The sequence below is a fragment of the Platalea leucorodia genome (assembly GCF_965183815.1).
Source record: "Platalea leucorodia genome assembly, chromosome: Z".
NCBI lineage: Eukaryota > Metazoa > Chordata > Aves > Pelecaniformes > Threskiornithidae > Platalea > Platalea leucorodia.
The window spans coordinates 20,695,929-20,710,637 of record NC_138858.1 but is presented as its reverse complement, the minus strand read 5'-3'; positions in this window follow the sequence as shown (position 1 = coordinate 20,710,637).

Here is a 14,709-nt window from a genome sequence, read left to right as displayed (position 1 = left end):
CTGCCAGGCAGCTCTCCAGCCACTCCTCCCCCAGCCTGTAGCGCTGCATGGGGTTGTTGTGACCCAAGTGCAGGACTCGGCACTTAGCCTTGTTGAATCTCATGCAGCTGGCCCTGGCCCAATGATCCAGCCTGTCCAGGTCCCTCGGCAGGGCCTTCCTACCCTCCAGCAGATCGCCACTTCCACCCAACTTGGTGTCATCTGCAGACTTACTGAGGGTGCACTCAATCCCCTCATCCAGATCATCAATGAAGATACTGAACAGGACCGGCCCCAATACTGAGCCCTGGGGAACACCACTCGTGACCAGCCGCCGACTGGATTTGACTCCATTCACCACCACGCTCTGGGCTTGGCTGTCCAGCCACTTTGTTACCTAGTGCAGAGTGCACTTATCCAAGCCATGAGCAGCCAGGTTCTCCAGGAGAATGCTGTGGGAGACAGTGTCAAAGGCCTTACTAAAGTCCAAGTAGACAACATCCACAGCCTTCCCCTCATCCACTAAGCGGGTCACCTTGTCATAGAAGGAGACCAGGTTAGTGAAACAGGATCTCCCTTTCATAAACCCATGCTGGTTGGGCCTGATCCCCTGGTTGTCCTACACGTGCCACGTAATGGCATTCAAGATGACCTGCTCCATGACCTTCCCCGGCACCAAGGTCAGGCTGACGGGCCTGTAGTTCCCCGGATCCTCCTTCCAACCCTTCTTGTAGAGGGACGTCACATTTGCTAACTTCCAGTCACCTGGGACCTCCCCGGTTGACCAGGACTGCTGATAAATGATGGAGAGTGGCTTGGCCAGCTCCTCTGCCAGCTCCCTCAGTATCCTCGGGTGGATTCTGTCTGGCCCCATGGACTTGTGAGCATCCAGGTGGAGGAGCAGGTCGGTGACTGCCGCCTCTTCGACAACTGGGGCTTCATTCTGCATCCTATCTCCATCTCCCAGCTCAGGGGCCTGAAAAACCTGAGGATGACCAGTCTGACTATTAAAGACTGAGGCAAAGAAGGCATTAAGTACCTCAGCCTTCTCCTCATCATGTTTCCCTCCGGATCCAACAAAGGATGGAGATTCTCCCTGGCCCTCCTTTTGTCGCTGATATATTTGTAGAAACATTTTTTGTTATCTTTAATGGTGGTGGCCAGTTGAAGTTCTAGCTGGGCCTTCGCCTTTCTCATCTTCTCCCTGCATAACCTCACAACATCCTTGTAATCCCCCTGAGTCACCTGGCCCTTCTTCCAAAGGCAGTAGGCTCTCCTTTTTTTCCTGAGTTCCAGCCAAAGCTCTCTGTTCAGCCAGACCGGTCTTCTCCCCCGCCTGCTCGACTTACGGCACATGGGGACGGCCTGCTCCTGTGCCTTTGAGACTTCCTTCTTGAATAACATCCAGCCTTCCTGGACTCCTTTGCCCTTCAGGACGGCCTCCCAAGGGACTCTGTTAACCAGACTCCTCAACAATCCAAAGTCTGCCCTTCTAAAGTTCAGGGTAGCGGTTTTGCTGACCCCCTTCCTTACTTCTCCAAGAATTTTAAACTCTATCATTTCATGGTCACTGAGCCCAAGACAGCCTCCGACCACCACATCATCATTTCAGTGCTGCCCATATGTGTGCTGCTTAGAAAGAGTGGAGATGCTCTCAGGGGGCCATGGGAGGAAAGCTTTCTTGTCAGAGCTCATCTGCCTCTGCCAAACACAACGTCTTTTTCCTCTGCTGTTTTGCAGCCAGAATGAAGGATGAGGAGGCTGGATAATGCCAAAGATATCGCCTATTTGTAGGTCTTTTATTATATGGCACACACAGTAGAGCACATCCTGACACAGATTTTCTTTTTTCTGTTCCCCAGTCTGTTTTCCTTCTCTGAGTGTTAAAGCTATGAAATCAATAACAGATGACAAGTGGGTTTAATTTGTGAAGTAAGAGGAATGTAAGCCTATCTGAGTAGTTAACAATTAACAGTTCCAGACTGAGAGTAGGATTTTATTCATTTCAGAAACCACCTGGGGCCATTTGCTTTGCACTAATATATACAGAGATGTGGAATGTACCACCTTATTATCCTGGTGCTGATCAGTACATGAACAAACATTCACATTTAGAGTAAATCCAGTTATGTCTGGATGCCTTTCTCCTCTGCTTTATGCAATTATCCTGTTTATTCATGAATCACAGACCTTCTAATTAAGGCTCAAGGTCAGGAAAAGTGGGATGGAAGGTGACCAGACTTTTGGCTAAAGGCTTTTAAAGCCATCAGTTGTTTACGGGAATTGCCATGCGCTTTCCTGAAAGAACTAGATTGACAGAGCTAGCATGAACAGAACAAAGTTAATTCCTCTAATTTCTCCCGCATTCTTGCAGGCAGTTTCCTCTAACTGAGGAATTAAAGGTCATGCACTGGCTACCTCCTGCACTACCCCAGCCATGTTTTATCAGCCGTCAACCTCAGGCTCCTCAGTGGAGAAGTGACCAGCTGTAGCACTGTCAGTGGCTCTGAGAGCCAGCAGCTCTTGAGCACCTTGATCTATCCTTCAAAATGACATGTTATATTCTCCTCAATTCATGTGGCAGTGCTGGTTTAGTACACACACAAAAAGGGGATGTTGCTGGGAAATTCCATATTTCTTAATTCAGTTTCACATCTGGGACAGAATAACTTTCCCTGTGAATTTCAAGGGACTGCCACTGAGCTACACAATGATAACTGGCAGCCTCCTGTAATTCCTGTACCTGTTTGGACTCTGCGATGGCAGACCTTTTGAAGAATTTTCTTGCCACAGCCCCTTGGCCCCATCTCCTCCTGCGTTTCAGCAGAGGCCAAGCACAGGGAGCCTTTGCCATGTTTTGCAGTCTTCAGGGGCAGAAACTGCCTCTTCCTTCCACAGGTCTTTGGGCAAACACCAGCTAAGAGCCACCCTTGCTTTGGCCATTGTGATGGCTGATGACTTTACCTCAGGAAAGGCAGCAGCAGCAGCCAGGCAACTAACCTAGTCCTGCCACAGTGGTGGAGGATCTAGGAAGAGAAAAGTAATACCCTGATAACTGTTAGTGGATGGGATTCCCCATCTGCATTGCCCTAAGTGGCTTCAGCGTCTTCTTCCTAGGTTGCATGCATCACCATGTCCTGCTTACTGGTGCGATATAATCTTAGTTGCCCAATAAACAGCTCATGTAGAGAATCACTTTGTTCCTACCCTGCCATCTAGCACTAAGTCTCTCCTTTAATGGATCTCATAATAAGAAGTTAAGATAATTTCAGTGAGGAAGGATGAAATGTGGTCTGTCCTGGGTTTGGCTTGGATCCCTGTCCTGTTGAATGCTCAGAGCTCACCTCCCAGGAGCATTCCCTGCTTTGCCCTTCCAGCCAGCCAGGGCTATAAACACGAGTCAAGGAGCAGAGAAACCTGAGCTGAAGTTACCATCTCCGTGTTCACCAGAACACAGGGATTTTTGCCACAAGCAGGTTTGGGGTGTGAGCTGACCAAAGGACTGGGTAGACCTCTCCTCTTTCTCCCCACCTAGTCATTTTGAATAACACTGGTATGGGGAGGGAAGAAGGAATAATCCCAATGATTTAACCAATTGTGAAACGTAGAGAAAAAGAGGATATAGCTAAACCCCAACTTTGGTTGTAGGGAGAAGATGGATGTGGAAAGGCAATAGCAAGAGAAGACCAGGTCTCGAAATGCTAGGCCTCCCCAGTTCAATGCCCTGCCAATTTTCTTCTTTTTTTTTTCAGAAGACATTTGTATAATAACAAGAAAGGAATAGAACTGGTCTCAGCTGTGTCCCATGTCTAGCCATACGCCTTGTCATGTCTAAATAAACTGGCAGCTGACATTTTAGCTGTTCTTAGCCATGGGGTTTCCAGAAAGCAAAACATCTATTTTTTCCACTTTGTGTGTGTCTGTGTGCTAACGTCCTCTTCAGAAAAACTGCGAGCGAACCGCAGAAACAAACAAAACTGAACAAACCAAACTGAATTTAGGAATAACAGGCCCATGGCTGAGGGCAACCTGTTTCCGAAGAGGAAGATGTGAGCTGGGGTTCGATGATTTATTTGCTGAGAAAACAACCTCCTCAGTGTCACTGCTATATCTGGGTTTCATGATGGGTGCATTGTCTTTCATTATCCCAGCCTTCTCTTTGTGGCTTTGCTTGTGGTTTAGCTCAGATGAATTATTCTTCAGCACAGAGGTGCTGTGTTTCTTCTTTCAGGTGAGCTTGGCACAAGGAGAGGTTTGTGTGCCTAAGCAAAGGGCTGGAGCTGTCTTTGCCTTTCACTCATCTTCCTCTCTCTGAGGCCAGACCCTGCTCTCTGATGAGAGCGATACCATTGGCACGGCTGTCCCCCAGCCAGATGAGAAGGAGACTTTGGTTGGCACCTCAGTTGAACACGTTTTCATGCCCATAGCTGGATGTTTCTCACCCCCAGGGATGCCACAGAACAGCTCACCCACTGATGGAGCGTCAGCTCCTGCAGGCTGCACAGGTCTCTGCTAATCAGCCAGCTGCCCAGGCCCACTTGCACTAGAGTTTCTGAGATGTCACAGTCTTTCTAGTAATTGCAGTGAGTTTTGGAGTCAAGTCTGCAGCAGATCAAGGTGACCTCTGGTGTCCTCCTGCCTTTGAGCTGAGTTAGAGCTGTTACCATATGCCCCAAACACCAAAACTGGCGCAGCTTGCTCTTTGCAGAGTTTGGAAGATATTCAAGCATGAGATAATCTTTCCTTCTGCAGGTTTTCTCGGGAATCTTAAGACTGTATTCCCTTGGACACAAATAAATTTATCAGTCTGTCTGTGGGATTTCTTTTGCTAAGTGAATCTACATGGGGGACTTTATATCTTTGTCATTGACAAAATTTTCATCAAAAAAGGAAAATGTAAAAGCAAAAACTATTTAAAATGTGATTAAAGGACTAGTCATTTGATGTAATGCCAAAATCTAGGCTGCTCAGAGCAAAACTTTGTGGCAAAAATAAATTTTTAATTACTCCATCTGTCCCTCCCTTGCCTGTTGCTACACTAAATTGAAAGCAAGTTGTAGCTAATTCCAATCCAAATTTCTCCATCCTTTATAACTGTCATTCTTTTTTGTTGGTAATTGCTGGGGTCTTAGAAAAATATTTGATCTTGTCCTGTTACAGCTGTGGGACATGTTCTGCTGGGCCAAAGAAAGAAGCTTATTCCTAGATTTTATTGCTATTGTTTGATTTTCTTCTTGCACGTTGATGTCTGAATTAACTTTGCTTTAAAGGAATGTTTTTTTTTTCCCTTTTTTCACGGATGAATTATAATAAGAGTGACCTGATGAAAAGCAGTAGAATGGAACAAGGGAAAAAAGGCCTGGCAGGCATACTATATGGAAAATAAACCTGACCTCTTGCTTAGTGGGGCCAAAGTTAATGGTGATAGACAGTCTTTGTTCGTGGAACATGTTCTCCTCCTCTGAAGAAAGCAAGCAGTTTTTCTGCTAAATTAAAACTTAATGTGAAATGAACAGCCTTTTTTACGGGAAGAGAGTTCCCTGTCCTGGAGAGTCCCCCTGGTCAGCTAGGAATCACTTCATGCGGAAGTCCTGACTCCTACAGGCCTCGAGTCCTTCCTCTGGAGCATGAAATAAGGCTGTCCAGGACACCTACTGTGGGAAGAGGTGCTCATGATACCTAGTGTAAAGTGAGGATTTTTTTTTATTTTTTTTTTTTTTTGAAGGGGGAGAGGAATGCATCCCACAGAAAAGGGGTCAGCGCACACAGCACCCTTGTTCCTTACTGCTTTGTCCATATTGTATGTCAAAACGCTGGTCCCAGAGTGAAAATTCCTGGGCACAATGATAGGACCTGTCACTTCATCCCTCATCTGTGTTGGGACAATGTTTTAAAATGCTAACACAAGCCACCGAGCACTCCAGCTGATAAGGAAGACCTTTGATCTTTCTTTGGTGTTTTCTGGGAATGCTCACTTCTAAACTACACGCAAAGTGGGGGCAGTGCCGGGGCACCTCTCCTTGAAGCATATTAACATGCTGACCTTGGCCTCTTTGTCCCAGGGTCAGGAGTATGATATGGCTAATGAGTGGGATCAGCAATAAAAATACCAGCCGTGGGCTGGAATAAAGGAGCAATGTCATACTGCTGGTTTGATATTCCATGATACTGGCTCTGGCAGTACGCTGAGGGAGGACCAGCTGTCATTTCAAAGGAAAGGGACAGCACTTCAGAGTTGTATGGTTTGGATTTCTACTTTCTACATATCATTTTCTTGGGAATTTCTGTGTGAAGATACACAGCTTCTTGAGGGACTAAAAGATTTCATATAATAGGGCACTTACCACACTCATTAGTAAATTAAGCTGAGAATATGATAAATCTGGTATTAAAAATATGCATTTTATTTCCAGTGTAAATGTGTCTAACATCAACACCTAGACATTAAATCTTAAGACTCTGCCTGATTAAATATCTCCATGGTACCGATATCTTCTCTCTGTATGGTGCCTTACAAACTGTGATCCACACACTTGCTGAAGTTCTCTGTCATAAACTAAAATAATTTTATTAGCTCTCCACAATTCTCTCTCGGAGAGGTATTCTCAGTTCTCTTGCTGCGTTTTCTGATTTTGTATATTGTCCTTAAGAAGTGGACACAGGAGCTGGACACACCTCTGTAACTGGGGAGCCCTTTGCTGCACAAGGAGAGCAACTTTGCTTAGTTGTGCTCTGCTCAGGTACCAGAGTCCTGCACAAAAATACAGAGCTGCCTCGTTCTGGCAGGTGAATCCTGTTGGCTCCAGCTAGGATGTGAGAGGAGTTTGTTTCTTTGAAAGAAACAAACAAGGGGCTGGGGCAGTGGAGATTCGTGCAAAGAAACCCTAGCCAAGTTTGGAGAGAAAACTTTGGCTGAGGTTTGTTTTATTATTGTTGTTGTTTGAATTGCAAATAAAGGCCAGGAAGGAGGCAAGTTTGGACTATGTACAGCATGTGAGTACTCTCTTTAGAGCCAGTGGGAACTTTGCCTGCTCACCCACACACACAAATGCATGCACTCAAATCTCAGACTCTTCTGTCCCTTCAAGAGATGAATTTGATGCACTTGCAAGGGAAAAGAGAAAACTCCAGCTGCAGATAAAGAAATGTTGGAGACTAAATTATAGTCTTTAAATACAAAGGCACTATCGGGGGATAAATATGGGTTGTACTTAAAGCAGAATCACATGAGACGTCTGAAGTTGTCACACTGGAATATACAAATAACATATAATGAGCAGTCCTTTTGCAAAACTCGAAGAACTAGAGGACAAGCGTAATGCCTGAAACAGAGATGGCCAGACAATGCAGTTCCCACATTGTGGGGATTGCCTTCTTCTAGTGACATGTGGAGTAGTCGTCTGCTGAGCTGAATTGTCATAATCTTGATATCATAGAAGAGCTTCACTGTGTAAGTACAGGCAGATGGTCATAAATATGCAATAAGAGTAGGATTAAGGAGGAAAAAAGCACATGTGTTATCTTAATACAGAATGACTGCTCCCCACACGCACGCACATATATATGCATGCATACACACACACATGTATACACACACAAGCTTCTCAATTTGCTAGTGCAACCCTTCAGGACATTAACTGTTCATGATCTGAATAGTCCTGTTCCACAGTAACCCCTACAGAAGAAGGCATATGATGCCATACCAAGAACAGAATCTTCACACCTGCTTCAAAATGGACCAGGCTGCCCAGGGAAGTGGTTGAGTCCCCATCCCTAGAAGTTTTTAAAAGAGGTGTAGATGTGGTGCTTAGGGACATGGTGTAGTGGTAGACTTGGCAGTGCTAAGTTAATGGTTGGACTCGATGATCTTAAAGGTCTTTTCCAACCTAAACGATTCTATGATTCTATGATTCTAAAATATGCAAGGCTAAGTGAACCTTGTGAACGAAAGGTAATACACTATGAAAGAGTCAGAAGAGTGGGGGGTGTTTAATTTCCCAGGGCTTTGATGAGTGAATTTTCCACTCACCACACTGCAGGTCAGGAACCCATGTCCCTTCCAAAGTTAATGCTATTGTATTCTGATCTTTGAACCCTAACACCTGTCAGTGCCACATTCCCAGAGGACAAGACTGGGGCTGGTATTTCTTTTTAACAAAGAAACTATTTACAGACTTATCACTCCCTGAACAACATCCATCCTGTTGGACTACTAGAAAAGTCATTTAAATGCAACTGAAAGTTATTAGGGAAATGCTGTGACTCTGAATGTCATCAGACACAACTTTTCCTGTCACACTAAAGGTATCTGAAATAACTCCGCTTACACTGGGTAGTTACTCTGGATTTATGGGAGGCAACTGAAAGAAGGATTTGGCCCCACTAACTGGAAATGCAATCCAGTTCTTATTCAAGTTTCCACAATTCATCTTTCAAAAACAAGCTTCTATGACACCTTATATTTTCTATCATATTTCTCTGTTTGTACAGAAGAGGGACAGAATAGGAGCCTTTCATAAACAAGGAAGTGGTCTAACTCACTCCCTTGTGCAGAAAAATCCAGAAAAGGACAACTCCTAAGTCAGTTGTTCCCTGGACTGTGCCAAATATCCACCCCCTTTGCAAAGCAAAGCAAAGCTTTTGGCTCCCCTCTCCTGCAGATCTGCACGTAGCACAGGACATCCCCAGGAGGAGAGGGGAAGCCCTGCACCCCTGCCCTGGCTCCCAGTCCCTCCCTGCTTCCCCCGGTGCCCATCGGCACAGCTCTGCAGGACTCTTGTCAGATCTTAGCCCCGCTCCTTGACAGCCCCTGCTCTGGATGGGTGTCATGAGGGAGAGTCCTCTGCAGTGCGTGGGGAGGATGATGCTGGACCAAACTGCAGATGTGGAGCAGAGCTGCTTCTCCTTGCTGGGCTCTCACCCACAAAGTCTGCCCTTGGGTTTTGACTCCGTGCAAGAAGTCTCTCATCCACCTGCATGGGAACTTGGCCATCCAAAGGTCTTCAGTGACCTGCAGACATACGGGTTAAGGGGCAGATGGTTACAGCTCCTACTGAATAACCCTTTTCCCAGGCAGCAGCTAATGCCACCAGATCAGTTTGTGGTCACAGATAATAAAAGCTAAGGCTTTCTCCTATAATGCTTAGGTAACACTTTCTGGCCACATCTCAGTGAGATTCAAGTTACCTCTCTCTGAGTCATGGTATTTATTAGGCACTCTCGCTTGTTACTTTGACTTAAATAAAGGTCACATCTCAGAGAAAAGAGATCCTGAAGCTGAGTGAGGATTTTGGCTGGCTAATGGTTGAGCCAAGAGAGATTCACACTGGACTTCCATGAGCTAATGAAACACTAGATCACTTCTAATGCTTTCTCTTGCGCAGCCAAAATAGAAACTCGATCAATAAAGAGCAGTAGCTGTTTTCAACGCAGAGGTACTAGAGGTGACTTGGAGTCAGGAGAGCAGTGCTAAGATACGATAGCTGAGTAATAATCACAGCTCTGTTTTGCTGGTGATGCTCCGCCCCGGGCTCCTGTGTTAGCTTTTGCGTAGCTGTTGCCATTAGCTTCTATACCTCAAGGTCAGCTTGCAATTAGAGAGGAACTAGCCTGGAGGGAAAAGATAACTGGAGAGGTTCAGTAACAAAGATTAGTGTAGGCCAAATAATTTGTGAGAAATTATTAATCTTGCAAATGTTACCTTTCTGCACAGGTAATGATTTTCACTAATTCAACTGGTATTTCAATTACTAGCTAAGTAGTTTGTGGTAAATAGCTGTTAAGTCATAGCTATTTCTGTAACTAGCTCTTTGGGAGTACTGAAAAGCGAGCTGTTCAGATCGCATGACCCTGCTATATTTCCTGATTGGATAAACAGCAGTCTGATGATCAGGTTTCTGTAGTACATTCTTGCAACTCTTACGCTGAAATCTCATTTCTGCAGATTATCTGCAATATCCTTATAAAGTGGGCTGTAGAGCAGAAATGCCATTCACTAAGATATTTAGAGGATGCATGTATACAAGTTACAGCCTCTTGCCTAGCAGAAGCAGACACAGCATCCTTGTTGAATGCAGAGAGCAGCAGGCATACAGGCTCCTCCGTAGAACATCTTCCTGCCTTGCCGGCGTTTGTGGGACCACCTTGATGACTAGAGAGAGTTCACTCTCCAAGTCTGTTCAGTCTTTGTCTTCTTGACAAGGCTTGTCAGCAACACGGCTAATTGATGCAAATTGTGGTGTCTCTGCATATGGATTGGTATGAGGTTGAAGGTATGCTCATCAGAAGTTGTAACCTTAGTGTAAGATTAACTGTGCTTTCAACATCCAGATTCGGCCTGATGGGCATGCTTTCTCATTCATATAGTCTCATTTAATTTTCATTTTTCACAAGCAATGACTCAGGCTGTAAGGCAAAGCAGAATTAGGTGATATTTCTGCAGGTTTTTTTACACCCTCAAACAGATTACTCTAGATGCCTCCCTATGCATACAGTTATAAATGTGGTGTCTTTTTTTCAGCAATCCTAATATGGGAACATGAAAAATCGTGGGACGGATAGTAAGTTTTGACATTTTTAACTATGCTATTTCAAAACATTTTTTGCATTTTAATCTTGATTTGAAACTAAAGATTAGCAAAAAGGTTGAAAACCAGGAAATTAAGTTAAATATATTTTTAGGGGATAGGTACATATAAAAATGAAATCTTGCGGCATTTTTCTGTGTGCTAAAATCCTGGTGAATGTCTGTTTTTATGTGACATTATTCTAATATTTTTCTAGCCTTGCAACCAAATCCATGGCTTGAGTAATAACCCTTCTCCTAAGCACTCATTAAGCAATACATATGACAGAAATATGGACCTTTTAGAGTTTCTAAGCCTTCTGGATTTGCAAGAGGAGCTTGCAAAAAATAGCAACATTTGAGTCAATAATTGGAAATACAGTTTAAGTTTCTTTTCTGCAGACTCACAATCTAGTATCAAGCTCAGCAATGTTGCAGCTGTCATGATGCTTGACAGAGAAACCAGTAAGAAGATAAAAATCTGATATAAAGAGATTCTGATACGAATATTTGGTGGACAAAGTTGATGAGCCCTGTTTTGGGGGGAGGAGGACAGGACAGGGATGGGGGGAGAGATTCTTCTGGGAATCTTGTTTTGTTTTGCAATGTGCAGTCCAGAGTAATTTGAACCATTCAAATTTGATGCATGTGTGACTGATTTAAAGATTAAAACTCAACCATGTGAATTTGGAGACCTAAATGACTCTTTGTAATGTGAAAAATAGCCTCATGTATGGAATACATAATGAAGCACAAACTGCTGCAGGAAACTGATTTAACCTTCAGGGAGCTAGAGGAGTTGGAGAAATGATGATCAAGGCTCTCTACCAGCCACTGTCTAACAAGTAGGTGCCCTCACCTGAGGTAGCATGATTTCAGATAGAAATATCCAAATAAAAGGAAATCACAAGTACTAAAGTGAGAGTTCTAGTGAGGGAAAAGTGTGGTTACCTCATGCAGAAGGACTACAAAAAGTGATAGAAGAGGGACATATCTTTGTGTACATGCCAAACATTACACATGCATGATCTATTTACTTCCTACAGTGTATACAAAAAAGACTATGAAATCCTCCCCAAACTAGAGAGAAGGAACTGAAGACCCCAGAGTGGCTGGAGAGCATTAGGTGCAGTCCTAGAGTGCATCCTTCCGTTTGGTTTTACCTGAGGGGAACACAGTTTGAGTGCTCTGACACTGCTCTGTGGGTTGTCAACCTAAACAAAGCAAGTGGGGACAACTGGGAAATTTTTTTTCAAAAATATCCTGTTAGCCCAAACCTAAGATGTTACCCTAAATGGACCTTCATTCCCTGATTGACCCAGTCTGATTTCCAGAACTGGGTGCCCAGCAGTGTCCATTCAGTTAGGGAGAGGTGCTCAGCCATGGTGCCAACACCCAGGCTCCCTGCTATGGCTTCAGACCCAAACCTCAGGTACCAACAGCCAACAACTCAAGTGGAAAATCATTACCAGAGTTGAGACAGGTGTCTCTGCAGAGCTTAGAACAAGTTACATTAATGGCTGTATTCTGAGATCACTGAGACCGTGACTGAGAGAGAGATTATTTCTGGCAAACTGAATGACCCAGGGAAGTTGTTCCAGAAACACAATATAACAGGAGTTATTTACACATTGTGTTTTGCCTCAAGTCCCATCTATACTAGGCATAACGTGTCTGTAGTCATATTGATTGTAACGTTTTCGTCTGACCCACATGTAACTTTGCAGATGCACCATGTTCCTGCAGAGACTGGTTTCCCAGCGCGCCCTTACCCACTAGCTAACAGCGTCACCACATCTGTACCCATGCATCCCAGAAGCTGTTCCCTGACACTTGAACAAGGACCCCAGAACAAATATCTGCTAAAGCAGCACAGAGAGGTTTTGGGATGCTGTTCTTTCAGAGGAGATAGCCTCTTGCAGAAAGACCATGGACAGAATGGCAGGACTACTACACAATCCTCGTCTGCTGGGATGGTAAAGGACACAGGCTGTTGTTTTTTGGGAACACAGCCTGTGTGACAAACTCAAGTCAGTTGCAGACCTGCCCAGGAGCAGCGAGAGCAGGTCTGCTCCAGGACAAGGGATGAGCGAGGATCTGAGGGTGACCCCAGCGTTAGCAATGCCCTCCCTGATGGGCACTGTCCCACAGTATCTGAACCCATCAGTGAGCCTGGTGCTGGTCACAGGGTCCATCCTCAGTCCCGGATGCTGCAAAGGGACAAACCAGGTCCAGAGTCTGATATTTAAAGTGAGGTTAATATCTTTTCTTCTCCCCTGAAATGTTGTAACCTTAATTAATGTTTCCTTAATCTTAGGTAAAAGACACTGTGCACGCACAAACTAATGGCATTCCCAAAGAGAAAGCCTAAAGGTTAGCTGAACTCATTCTAAAAAGTCGAAGATTTCTTTGCAACTTTTCCAAATAAGTTAGCTAATTTTCCCTCCCATCAAAACAATATAACGTCAGAGGGATGGCATTTTTTAGCTGTTATAGACTAGCCAAGGTCACATTCCACTGCAAGGCGATTGTCTTCCAATGCATACCATTCCTTGGGATAGATAAATAATGAGTTAATGTTTACAGGGAATACTGTCAACAGAAAATAGTCTAAAAATATCTCATTTTTGTATTGATTTCACTTCATTGGAAAAATAAAGACAGGGGAAGCAGTAAATTTAATTTAGATTTTCATGTACAGGAACATATAAATCAGGAATCATTATCAATATAGTTATGGTAACATCACTGGCATTTTCTTTCAACGTCAAGGTGATTTTCCTTTAAAGGGAACTCACCCACAAAAGGATTATTTTACATTTTAGAAAGTTACAATAGATACCCTACTTCTTTAAAGTTCACGGGAATGTGTGATATTCTAAAATCAGTCCAAGACTTCTTACTTTGTTGTGACTAATGTCACAACCTAAGGCTTTCATTAGTAACAGATGTTGCCTTCATCTTTGAACTGCATAGCACCAGTACAAAACAAGGATTGACAAAGGTTGCAGACTTCCCATAGGAATACATGTACACCCCACGCAGCCTTTCCCTCCTGTGTGGCTGATCATTAGACCTTGCTGTAGTGTTGATCCTCTAAGTGCTGACCCAGTAAAGTCTACAGGTCGATCACCAGGGATTAATTTAGTCCACGGGCTGGTCAAAAGACGGTCAATTCTGTACATAAAGCCATACATGTATTTTGCAGAATTTGGTCCTCTAAGTGCACTCTAAATCACATATTGTGCCTTCCAATTAGCAAGACAAACCTAGCAGTTCACTCAAACATCTGCATGTTTGCACTTATCCTTACAGTGGCATATTAATTGATTTTCATGTTCCTGTCTTTTTAAAAATAGAGAGAAAGCTGTCTTCTACAAAAGAAAAGGGTATGGTTTTCAGGCTGGTTGGTCAGATTATTCAAACAGCGCTCACAGTGTGACTCAGGCCTTGTACTTACCCAGAAACTACAGTTTGGGACTGTGCTGGGAATGCACATTACAACCCTTGCATTAACCATTGCTCCTGCTATGCGCCTGGCAGTTAGTCTCTACATGGAACCACTCCAGGAGGAAATATTTTCTGTATCAGCCATGTTCCCTTTGCTGGGAGAAAACCAAGCCCAATAGCCCAAACTGTGAGTCATTTACTGTTTTGATTTGATCCAAGACTGATGTCTACATTTGTTAATGGACAAGACACAGAATTTCACCTACATATGTTACCCTATCTTCCCCAAGCCTGAGAGTTAAAAGAAGCAGCCCACTGTGTTAAACTTCGCTGCAGAAGGCAACTTTGTAATATAAATTGAAGAAATCTAACATGCAATCCATGAATTAAAAAATGCTCCTTTGAATTTCTTTTCCTCTCTCTTCCTTTTTACATATTTATTCCCATTTTATTCCTTTTTGCCCATCTCTCAGTGGCTTCTTTGCTTTGCTGCCTTTATTTCTTCCCATTAATCCAATTTTCTCTAGGTGTGTCCTTGTTTTTCCCCCATTGCCTCCCTTCTTGCTGATCAGTGGCACTCTGTGTTAGTGTAAGTCCTGGTGCACGGTATGAAACTTGTCCCCCCCAGCTCCTGAGTCCTGGTTTGCTGTTGAGTTGTGCCTAAAGCCCTTCATGTATGATGACTAAACCACTATTTTCTTTTTGCCCTCAGGTTT